Below are 9662 nucleotides of genomic sequence, written 5' to 3' on the forward strand. Positions count from 1 at the left end.
TCTACCAAACACAATTTAAGAACATTTTAACCGTATTTAAAGAAATTGAAGAAAACTGGAGGCGCTGGGCATCGCTCCCATTACCTCTCGCATGCTAAGCGAGCGCTCTACCATCTGAGCTACGCCCCCTTGAGAATGCTTCTCAAAACACAATTTAAGAACATTTTAACCGTATTTAAAGTAATTTAAGAAAACTGGAGGCGCTGGGGATCGATCCCAGTACCTCTCGCATGCTAAGCGAGCGCTCTACCAAACACAATTTAAGAACATTTTAACCGTATTTAAAGTAATTTAAGAAAACTGGAGGCGCTGGGCATCGATCCCATTACCTCTCGCATGCTAAGCGAGCGCTCTACCAAACACAATTTAAGAACATTTTAACCGTATTTAAAGTAATTTAAGAAAACTGGAGGCGCTGGGCATCGATCCCATTACCTCTCGCATGCTAAGCGAGCGCTCTACCATCTGAGCTACGCCCCCTTGAAAATGCTTCTGAAATATAATTTTAGATCATTTTTACCGTATTTAAAGAAATTTAAGAAAACTGGAGGCGCTGGGCATCGATCCCAGTACCTCTCGCATGCTAAGCGAGCGCTCTACCATCTGAGCTACGCCCCCTTGAGAATGCTTCTCAAAACACAATTTCAGAACATTTTTACCGTATTTAAAGAAATTTAAGAAAACTGGAGGCGCTGGGCATCGATCCCATTACCTCTCACATGCTAAGCGAGCGCTCAAACAAACACAATTTAAGAACATTTTAACCGTATTTAAAGAAATTTAAGAAAACTGGAGGCGCTGGGCATCGCTCCCATTACCTCTCGCATGCTAAGCGAGCGCTCTACCATCTGAGCTACGCCCCCTTGAGAATGCTTCTCAAAACACAATTTAAGAACATTTTAACCGTATTAAAGTAATTTAAGAAAACTGGAGGCGCTGGGGATCGATCCCAGTACCTCTCGCATGCTAAGCGAGCGCACTACTATCTGAGCTACGCCCCCTCGAGAATGCTTCTCAAAACACAATTTAAGAACATTTTTACCGTATTTAAAGAAATTTAAGAAAACTGGAGGCGCTGGGCATCGATCCCAGTACCTCTCGCATGCAAAGCGAGCGCTCTACCAAACACAATTTAAGAACATTTTAACCGTATTTAAAGTAATTTAGGAAAACTGGAGGCGCTGGGCATCGATCCCATTACCTCTCGCATGCTAAGCGAGCGCTCTACCATCTGAGCTACGCCCCCTCGAGAATGCTTCTCAAAACACAATTTAAGAACATTTTTACCGTATTTAAAGAAATTTAAGAAAACTGGAGGCGCTGGGCATCGATCCCAGTACCTCTCGCATGCAAAGCGAGCGCTCTACCAAACACAATTTAAGAACATTTTAACCGTATTTAAAGTAATTTAAGAAAACTGGAGGCGCTGGGCATCGATCCCATTACCTCTCGCATGCTAAGCGAGCGCTCTACCATCTGAGCTACGCCCCCTTGAAAATGCTTCTGAAATATAATTTTAGATCATTTTTACCGTATTTAAAGAAATTTAAGAAAACTGGAGGCGCTGGGCATCGATCCCAGTACCTCTCGCATGCTAAGCGAGCGCACTACCATCTGAGCTACGCCCCCTTGAAAATGCTTCTGAAATATAATTTTAGATCATTTTTACCGTATTTAAAGAAATTTAAGAAAACTGGAGGCGCTGGGCATCGATCCCAGTACCTCTCGCATGCAAAGCGAGCGCTCTACCAAACACAATTTAAGAACATTTTAACCGTATTTAAAGTAATTTAAGAAAACTGGAGGCGCTGGGCATCGATCCCATTACCTCTCGCATGCTAAGCGAGCGCTCTACCATCTGAGCTACGCCCCCTTGAAAATGCTTCTGAAATATAATTTTAGATCATTTTTACCGTATTTAAAGAAATTTAAGAAAACTGGAGGCGCTGGGCATCGATCCCAGTACCTCTCGCATGCTAAGCGAGCGCACTACCATCTGAGCTACGCCCCCTTGAAAATGCTTCTGAAATATAATTTTAGATCATTTTTACCGTATTTAAAGAAATTTAAGAAAACTGGAGGCGCTGGGCATCGATCCCAGTACCTCTCGCATGCTAAGCGAGCGCTCTACCAAACACAATTTAAGAACATTTTAACCGTATTTAAAGTAATTTAAGAAAACTGGAGGCGCTGGGCATCGATCCCAGTACCTCTCGCATGCTAAGCGAGCGATCTACCATCTGAGCTACACCCCCTTGAGAATGCTTCTCAAAACACAATTTAAGAACATTTTTACCGTATTTAAAGAAATTTAAGAAAACTGGAGGCGCTGGGCATCGATCCCATTACCTCTCGCATGCTAAGCGAGCGCACTACCATCTGAGCTACGCCCCCTTGAAAATGCTTCTGAAATATAATTTTAGATCATTTTTACCGTATTTAAAGAAATTTAATAAAACTGGAGGCGCTGGGGATCGATCCCAGTACCTCTCGCATGCTAAGCGAGCGCTCTACCATCTGAGCTACGCCCCCTTGAGAATGCTTCTCAAAACACAATTTAAGAACATTTTTACCGTATTTAAAGTAATTTAAGAAAACTGGAGGCGCTGGGGATCGATCCCAGTACCTCTCGCATGCTAAGCGAGCGCTCTACCATCTGAGCTACGCCCCCTTGAAAATGCTTCTCAAAACACAATTTAAGAACATTTTAACCGTATTTAAAGTAATTTAAGAAAACTGGAGGCGCTGGGGATCGATCCCAGTACCTCTCGTATGCTAAGCGAGCGCTCTACCATCTGAGCTACGCCCCCTTAAGAATGCTTCTCAAAACACAATTTAAGAACATTTTTACCGTATTTAAAGAAATTTAAGAAAACTGGAGGCGCTGGGCATCGATCCCAGTACCTCTCGCATGCTATGCGAGCGCTCTACCATCTGAGCTACGCCCCCTCAAGAATGCTTCTCAAAACACGATTTAAGAACATTTTTACCGTATTTAAAGATATTTAAGAAAACTGGAGGCGCTGGGCATCGATCCCAGTACCTCTCGCATGTTAAGCGAGCGCTCTACCATCTGAGCTACGCCCCCTTGAGAATGCGTCTCAAAACACAATTTAAGAACATTTTTACCGTATTTAAAGAAATTTAAGAAAACTGGAGGCGCTGGGCATCGATCCCAGTACTTCTCGCATGCTAAGCGAGCGCTCTACCATCTAAGCTACGCCCCCTTGAGAATGCTTCTCAAAACACAATTTAAGAACATTTTAACCGTATTTAAAGAAATTAAAGAAAACCGGAGGCGCTGGGCATCGATCCCATTACCTCTCGCATGCTAAGCGAGCGCTTTACCATCTGAGCTACGCCCCCTTGAGAACGCTTCTCAAAACACAATCTAAGAACATTTTTATTGTATTTAAAGAAATTTAAGAAAAATGGAGGCGCTGGGCATCGATCCCAGTACCTCTTGCATGCTAAGCGAGCGCTCTACCATCTGAGCTACGCCACCTTAAGATTGCTTCTCAAAACACAATTTAAGAACATTTTTACCGTATTTAAAGAAATTTAAGAAAACTGGAGGCGCTGGGCATCGATCCCAGTACCTCTCGCATGCTAAGCGAGCGCTCTACCATCTGAGCTAGGCCCCCTTGAGAATGCTTCTCAAAACACAATTTAAGAACATTTTTACCGTATTTAAAGAAATTTAAGAAAACTGGAGGCGCTGGGCATCGATCCCAGTACCTCTCGCATGCTAAGCGAGCGCTCTACCATCTGAGCTACGCCCCCTTGAGAATGCTTCTCAAAACACAATTTAAGAACATTTTTACCGTATTTAAAGAAATTTAAGAAAACTGGAGGCGCTGGGCATCGATCCCATTACCTCTCGCATGCTAAGCGAGCGCTCTAACAAACACAATTTAAGAACATTTTAACCGTATTTAAAGAAATTTAAGAAAACTGGAGGCGCTGGGCATCGATCCCATTACCTCTCGCATGCTAAGCGAGCGCTCTACCATCTGAGCTACGCCCCCTTGAGAATGCTTCTCAAAACACAATTTAAGAACATTTTTACCGTATTTAAAGAAATTTAAGAAAACTGGAGGCGCTGGGCATCGATCCCAGTACCTCTCGCATGCTAAGCGAGCGCTCTACCAAACACAATTTAAGAACATTTTAACCGTATTTAAAGAAATTTAAGAAAACTGGAGGCGCTGGGCATCGATCCCATTACCTCTCGCATGCTAAGCGAGCGCTCTACCATCTGAGCTACGCCCCCTTGAGAATGCTTCTCAAAACACAATTTAAGAACATTTTTACCTCATTTAAAGAAATTTAAGAAAACTGGAGGCGCTGGGCATCGATCCCAGTACCTCTCGCATGCAAAGCGAGCGCTCTACCAAACACAATTTAAGAACATTTTAACCGTATTTAAAGTAATTTAAGAAAACTGGAGGCGCTGGGCATCGATCCCATTACCTCTCGCATGCTAAGCGAGCGCTCTACCATCTGAGCTACGCCCCCTTGAAAATGCTTCTGAAATAAAATTTTAGATCATTTTTACCGTATTTAAAGAAATTTAAGAAAACTGGAGGCGCTGGGCATCGATCCCAGTACCTCTCGCATGCTAAGCGAGCGCACTACCATCTGAGCTACGCCCCCTTGAAAATGCTTCTGAAATATAATTTTAGATCATTTTTACCGTATTTAAAGAAATTTAAGAAAACTGGAGGCGCTGGGCATCGATCCCAGTACCTCTCGCATGCTAAGCGAGCGCACTACCATCTGAGCTACACCCCCTTGAGAATGCTTCTCAAAACACAATTTAAGAACATTTTTACCGTATTTAAAGAAATTTAAGAAAACTGGAGGCGCTGGGCATCGATCCCATTACCTCTCGCATGCTAAGCGAGCGCACTACCATCTGAGCTACGCCCCCTTGAAAATGCTTCTGAAATATAATTTTAGATCATTTTTACCGTATTTAAAGAAATTTAATAAAACTGGAGGCGCTGGGGATCGATCCCAGTACCTCTCGCATGCTAAGCGAGCGCTCTACCATCTGAGCTACGCCCCCTTGAGAATGCTTCTCAAAACACAATTTAAGAACATTTTTACCGTATTTAAAGTATTTTAAGAAAACTGGAGGCGCTGGGGATCGATCCCAGTACCTCTCGCATGCTAAGCGAGCGCTCTACCATCTGAGCTACGCCCCCTTGAGAATGCTTCTCAAAACACAATTTAAGAACATTTTAACCGTATTTAAAGTAATTTAAGAAAACTGGAGGCGCTGGGCATCGATCCCAGTACCTCTCGCATGCTAAGCGAGCGATCTACCATCTGAGCTACACCCCCTTGAGAATGCTTCTCAAAACACAATTTAAGAACATTTTTACCGTATTTAAAGAAATTTAAGAAAACTGGAGGCGCTGGGCATCGATCCCATTACCTCTCGCATGCTAAGCGAGCGCACTACCATCTGAGCTACGCCCCCTTGAAAATGCTTCTGAAATATAATTTTAGATCATTTTTACCGTATTTAAAGAAATTTAATAAAACTGGAGGCGCTGGGGATCGATCCCAGTACCTCTCGCATGCTAAGCGAGCGCTCTACCATCTGAGCTACGCCCCCTTGAGAATGCTTCTCAAAACACAATTTAAGAACATTTTTACCGTATTTAAAGTAATTTAAGAAAACTGGAGGCGCTGGGGATCGATCCCAGTACCTCTCGCATGCTAAGCGAGCGCTCTACCATCTGAGCTACGCCCCCTTGAGAATGCTTCTCAAAACACAATTTAAGAACATTTTAACCGTATTTAAAGTAATTTAAGAAAACTGGAGGCGCTGGGGATCGATCCCAGTACCTCTCGTATGCTAAGCGAGCGCTCTACCATCTGAGCTACGCCCCCTTAAGAATGCTTCTCAAAACACAATTTAAGAACATTTTTACCGTATTTAAAGAAATTTAAGAAAACTGGAGGCGCTGGGCATCGATCCCAGTACCTCTCGCATGCTATGCGAGCGCTCTACCATCTGAGCTACGCCCCCTCGAGAATGCTTCTCAAAACACGATTTAAGAACATTTTTACCGTATTTAAAGATATTTAAGAAAACTGGAGGCGCTGGGCATCGATCCCAGTACCTCTCGCATGTTAAGCGAGCGCTCTACCATCTGAGCTACGCCCCCTTGAGAATGCTTCTCAAAACACAATTTAAGAACATTTTTACCGTATTTAAAGAAATTTAAGAAAACTGGAGGCGCTGGGCATCGATCCCAGTACTTCTCGCATGCTAAGCGAGCGCTCTACCATCTAAGCTACGCCCCCTTGCGAATGCTTCTCAAAACACAATTTAAGAACATTTTAACCGTATTTAAAGAAATTAAAGAAAACCGGAGGCGCTGGGCATCGATCCCATTACCTCTCGCATGCTAAGCGAGCGCTTTACCATCTGAGCTACGCCCCCTTGAGAACGCTTCTCAAAACACAATCTAAGAACATTTTTATTGTATTTAAAGAAATTTAAGAAAACTGGAGGCGCTGGGCATCGATCCCAGTACCTCTTGCATGCTAAGCGAGCGCTCTACCATCTGAGCTACGCCACCTTAAGATTGCTTCTCAAAACACAATTTAAGAACATTTTTACCGTATTTAAAGAAATTTAAGAAAACTGGAGGCGCTGGGCATCGATCCCAGTACCTCTCGCATGCTAAGCGAGCGCTCTACCATCTGAGCTAGGCCCCCTTGAGAATGCTTCTCAAAACACAATTTAAGAACATTTTTACCGTATTTAAAGAAATTTAAGAAAACTGGAGGCGCTGGGCATCGATCCCAGTACCTCTCGCATGCTAAGCGAGCGCTCTACCATCTGAGCTACGCCCCCTTGAGAATGCTTCTCAAAACACAATTTAAGAACATTTTTACCGTATTTAAAGAAATTTAAGAAAACTGGAGGCGCTGGGCATCGATCCCATTACCTCTCGCATGCTAAGCGAGCGCTCTAACAAACACAATTTAAGAACATTTTAACCGTATTTAAAGAAATTTAAGAAAACTGGAGGCGCTGGGCATCGATCCCATTACCTCTCGCATGCTAAGCGAGCGCTCTACCATCTGAGCTACGCCCCCTTGAGAATGCTTCTCAAAACACAATTTAAGAACATTTTTACCGTATTTAAAGAAATTTAAGAAAACTGGAGGCGCTGGGCATCGATCCCAGTACCTCTCGCATGCTAAGCGAGCGCTCTACCAAACACAATTTAAGAACATTTTAACCGTATTTAAAGAAATTTAAGAAAACTGGAGGCGCTGGGCATCGATCCCATTACCTCTCGCATGCTAAGCGAGCGCTCTACCATCTGAGCTACGCCCCCTTGAGAATGCTTCTCAAAACACAATTTAAGAACATTTTTACCTCATTTAAAGAAATTTAAGAAAACTGGAGGCGCTGGGCATCGACCCCAGTACCTCTCGCATGCAAAGCGAGCGCTCTACCAAACACAATTTAAGAACATTTTAACCGTATTTAAAGTAATTTAAGAAAACTGGAGGCGCTGGGCATCGATCCCATTACCTCTCGCATGCTAAGCGAGCGCTCTACCATCTGAGCTACGCCCCCTTGAAAATGCTTCTGAAATATAATTTTAGATCATTTTTACCGTATTTAAAGAAATTTAAGAAAACTGGAGGCGCTGGGCATCGATCCCAGTACCTCTCGCATGCTAAGCGAGCGCACTACCATCTGAGCTACGCCCCCTTGAAAATGCTTCTGAAATATAATTTTAGATCATTTTTACCGTATTTAAAGAAATTTAAGAAAACTGGAGGCGCTGGGCATCGATCCCAGTACCTCTCGCATGCTAAGCGAGCGCACTACCATCTGAGCTACACCCCCTTGAGAATGCTTCTCAAAACACAATTTAAGAACATTTTTACCGTATTTAAAGAAATTTAAGAAAACTGGAGGCGCTGGGCATCGATCCCATTACCTCTCGCATGCTAAGCGAGCGCACTACCATCTGAGCTACGCCCCCTTGAAAATGCTTCTGAAATATAATTTTAGATCATTTTTACCGTATTTAAAGAAATTTAATAAAACTGGAGGCGCTGGGGATCGATCCCAGTACCTCTCGCATGCTAAGCGAGCGCTCTACCATCTGAGCTACGCCCCCTTGAGAATGCTTCTCAAAACACAATTTAAGAACATTTTTACCGTATTTAAAGTATTTTAAGAAAACTGGAGGCGCTGGGGATCGATCCCAGTACCTCTCGCATGCTAAGCGAGCGCTCTACCATCTGAGCTACGCCCCCTTGAGAATGCTTCTCAAAACACAATTTAAGAACATTTTAACCGTATTTAAAGTAATTTAAGAAAACTGGAGGCGCTGGGGATCGATCCCAGTACCTCTCGCATGCTAAGCGAGCGCTCTACCATCTGAGCTACGCCCCCTTGAGAATGTTTCTCAAAACACAATTTAAGAACATTTTTACCGTATTTAAAGAAATTTAATAAAACTGGAGGCGCTGGGGATCGATCCCAGTACCTCTCGCATGCTAAGCGAGCGCTCTACCATCTGAGCTACGCCCCCTTGAGAATGCTTCTCAAAAAACAATTTAAGAACATTTTTACCGTATTTAAAGAAATTTAATAAAACTGGAGGCGCTGGGGATCGATCCCAGTACCTCTCGCATGCTAAGCGAGCGCTCTACCATCTGAGCTACGCCCCCTTGAAAATGCTTCTGAAATATAATTTTAGATCATTTTTACCGTGTTTAAAGAAATTTAAGAAAACTGGAGGCACTGGGCATCGATCCCAGTACCTCTCGCATGCTAAGCGAGCGCTCTACCATCTGAGCTACGCCCCCTTGAGAATGCTTCTCAAAACACAATTTAAGAACATTTTTACCGTATTTAAAGTAATTTAAGAAAACTGGAGGCGCTGGGCATCGATCCCAGTACCTCTCGCATGCTAAGCGAGCGCTCTACCAAACACAATTTAAGAACATTTTAACCGTATTTAAAGTAATTTAAGAAAACTGGAGGCGCTGGGCATCGATCCCAGTACCTCTCGCATGCTAAGCGAGCGCTCTACCATCTGAGCTACGCCCCCTTGAAAATGCTTCTGAAATATAATTTTAGATCATTTTTACCGTGTTTAAAGAAATTTAAGAAAACTGGAGGCACTGGGCATCGATCCCAGTACCTCTCGCATGCTAAGCGAGCGCTCTACCATCTGAGCTACGCCCCCTTGAGAATGCTTCTCAAAACACAATTTAAGAACATTTTTACCGTATTTAAAGTAATTTAAGAAAACTGGAGGCGCTGGGCATCGATCCCAGTACTTCTCGCATGCTAAGCGAGCGCTCTACCATCTGAGCTACGCCCCCTTGAGAATGCTTCTCAAAACACAATTTAAGAACATTTTTACCGTATTTAAAGTAATTTAAGAAAACTGGAGGCGCTGGGGATCGATCCCAGTACCTCTCGCATGCTAAGCGAGCGCTCTACCATCTGAGCTACGCCCCCTTGAGAATGCTTCTCAAAACACAATTTAAGAACATTTTAACCGTATTTAAAGTAATTTAAGAAAACTGGAGGCGCTGGGGATCGATCCCAGTACCTCTCGCATGCTAAGCGAGCGCTCTACCATCTGAGCTACGCCCCCTTG

At 43.4% G+C, this 9662-nt stretch overlaps 24 non-coding genes across 24 annotated transcripts; all 24 read right to left on the reverse strand.

Moving 5' to 3' along the window:
* Nucleotides 1–545: 545 nt before the first annotated feature.
* On the reverse strand, nucleotides 546–618 carry TRNAA-AGC (transfer RNA alanine (anticodon AGC)). The gene has a single exon. It is a non-coding gene; the product is annotated as a tRNA-Ala (tRNA).
* Nucleotides 619–2459: 1841 nt separating this feature from the next.
* On the reverse strand, nucleotides 2460–2532 carry TRNAA-AGC (transfer RNA alanine (anticodon AGC)). The gene has a single exon. It is a non-coding gene; the product is annotated as a tRNA-Ala (tRNA).
* A 66-nt stretch (nucleotides 2533–2598) lies between these two features.
* TRNAA-AGC (transfer RNA alanine (anticodon AGC)) lies at nucleotides 2599–2671 on the reverse strand. The gene has a single exon. It is a non-coding gene; the product is annotated as a tRNA-Ala (tRNA).
* Nucleotides 2672–2737: 66 nt separating this feature from the next.
* On the reverse strand, nucleotides 2738–2810 carry TRNAA-AGC (transfer RNA alanine (anticodon AGC)). The gene has a single exon. It is a non-coding gene; the product is annotated as a tRNA-Ala (tRNA).
* Nucleotides 2811–2876: 66 nt separating this feature from the next.
* On the reverse strand, nucleotides 2877–2949 carry TRNAA-AGC (transfer RNA alanine (anticodon AGC)). Its single transcript has one exon. It is a non-coding gene; the product is annotated as a tRNA-Ala (tRNA).
* Nucleotides 2950–3710: 761 nt separating this feature from the next.
* On the reverse strand, nucleotides 3711–3783 carry TRNAA-AGC (transfer RNA alanine (anticodon AGC)). Its single transcript has one exon. It is a non-coding gene; the product is annotated as a tRNA-Ala (tRNA).
* A 1215-nt stretch (nucleotides 3784–4998) lies between these two features.
* Nucleotides 4999–5071, reverse strand: TRNAA-AGC (transfer RNA alanine (anticodon AGC)). Its single transcript has one exon. It is a non-coding gene; the product is annotated as a tRNA-Ala (tRNA).
* Nucleotides 5072–5137: 66 nt separating this feature from the next.
* TRNAA-AGC (transfer RNA alanine (anticodon AGC)) lies at nucleotides 5138–5210 on the reverse strand. Its single transcript has one exon. It is a non-coding gene; the product is annotated as a tRNA-Ala (tRNA).
* Nucleotides 5211–5553: 343 nt separating this feature from the next.
* TRNAA-AGC (transfer RNA alanine (anticodon AGC)) lies at nucleotides 5554–5626 on the reverse strand. Its single transcript has one exon. It is a non-coding gene; the product is annotated as a tRNA-Ala (tRNA).
* A 66-nt stretch (nucleotides 5627–5692) lies between these two features.
* TRNAA-AGC (transfer RNA alanine (anticodon AGC)) lies at nucleotides 5693–5765 on the reverse strand. The gene has a single exon. It is a non-coding gene; the product is annotated as a tRNA-Ala (tRNA).
* Nucleotides 5766–5831: 66 nt separating this feature from the next.
* Nucleotides 5832–5904, reverse strand: TRNAA-AGC (transfer RNA alanine (anticodon AGC)). The gene has a single exon. It is a non-coding gene; the product is annotated as a tRNA-Ala (tRNA).
* A 66-nt stretch (nucleotides 5905–5970) lies between these two features.
* Nucleotides 5971–6043, reverse strand: TRNAA-AGC (transfer RNA alanine (anticodon AGC)). The gene has a single exon. It is a non-coding gene; the product is annotated as a tRNA-Ala (tRNA).
* Nucleotides 6044–6804: 761 nt separating this feature from the next.
* TRNAA-AGC (transfer RNA alanine (anticodon AGC)) lies at nucleotides 6805–6877 on the reverse strand. The gene has a single exon. It is a non-coding gene; the product is annotated as a tRNA-Ala (tRNA).
* A 1215-nt stretch (nucleotides 6878–8092) lies between these two features.
* On the reverse strand, nucleotides 8093–8165 carry TRNAA-AGC (transfer RNA alanine (anticodon AGC)). The gene has a single exon. It is a non-coding gene; the product is annotated as a tRNA-Ala (tRNA).
* A 66-nt stretch (nucleotides 8166–8231) lies between these two features.
* TRNAA-AGC (transfer RNA alanine (anticodon AGC)) lies at nucleotides 8232–8304 on the reverse strand. Its single transcript has one exon. It is a non-coding gene; the product is annotated as a tRNA-Ala (tRNA).
* Nucleotides 8305–8370: 66 nt separating this feature from the next.
* Nucleotides 8371–8443, reverse strand: TRNAA-AGC (transfer RNA alanine (anticodon AGC)). The gene has a single exon. It is a non-coding gene; the product is annotated as a tRNA-Ala (tRNA).
* A 66-nt stretch (nucleotides 8444–8509) lies between these two features.
* On the reverse strand, nucleotides 8510–8582 carry TRNAA-AGC (transfer RNA alanine (anticodon AGC)). The gene has a single exon. It is a non-coding gene; the product is annotated as a tRNA-Ala (tRNA).
* Nucleotides 8583–8648: 66 nt separating this feature from the next.
* Nucleotides 8649–8721, reverse strand: TRNAA-AGC (transfer RNA alanine (anticodon AGC)). Its single transcript has one exon. It is a non-coding gene; the product is annotated as a tRNA-Ala (tRNA).
* Nucleotides 8722–8786: 65 nt separating this feature from the next.
* Nucleotides 8787–8859, reverse strand: TRNAA-AGC (transfer RNA alanine (anticodon AGC)). Its single transcript has one exon. It is a non-coding gene; the product is annotated as a tRNA-Ala (tRNA).
* A 172-nt stretch (nucleotides 8860–9031) lies between these two features.
* On the reverse strand, nucleotides 9032–9104 carry TRNAA-AGC (transfer RNA alanine (anticodon AGC)). Its single transcript has one exon. It is a non-coding gene; the product is annotated as a tRNA-Ala (tRNA).
* Nucleotides 9105–9169: 65 nt separating this feature from the next.
* Nucleotides 9170–9242, reverse strand: TRNAA-AGC (transfer RNA alanine (anticodon AGC)). Its single transcript has one exon. It is a non-coding gene; the product is annotated as a tRNA-Ala (tRNA).
* A 66-nt stretch (nucleotides 9243–9308) lies between these two features.
* TRNAA-AGC (transfer RNA alanine (anticodon AGC)) lies at nucleotides 9309–9381 on the reverse strand. Its single transcript has one exon. It is a non-coding gene; the product is annotated as a tRNA-Ala (tRNA).
* Nucleotides 9382–9447: 66 nt separating this feature from the next.
* Nucleotides 9448–9520, reverse strand: TRNAA-AGC (transfer RNA alanine (anticodon AGC)). Its single transcript has one exon. It is a non-coding gene; the product is annotated as a tRNA-Ala (tRNA).
* A 66-nt stretch (nucleotides 9521–9586) lies between these two features.
* TRNAA-AGC (transfer RNA alanine (anticodon AGC)) lies at nucleotides 9587–9659 on the reverse strand. The gene has a single exon. It is a non-coding gene; the product is annotated as a tRNA-Ala (tRNA).
* Between the last annotated feature and the right edge of the window lie 3 nt (nucleotides 9660–9662).

Source organism: Leiobunum rupestre, chromosome 10 (assembly GCF_980474605.1).
Source record: "Leiobunum rupestre chromosome 10, qqLeiRupe1.1.hap1, whole genome shotgun sequence".
Classification (NCBI taxonomy): domain Eukaryota; kingdom Metazoa; phylum Arthropoda; class Arachnida; order Opiliones; family Sclerosomatidae; genus Leiobunum; species Leiobunum rupestre.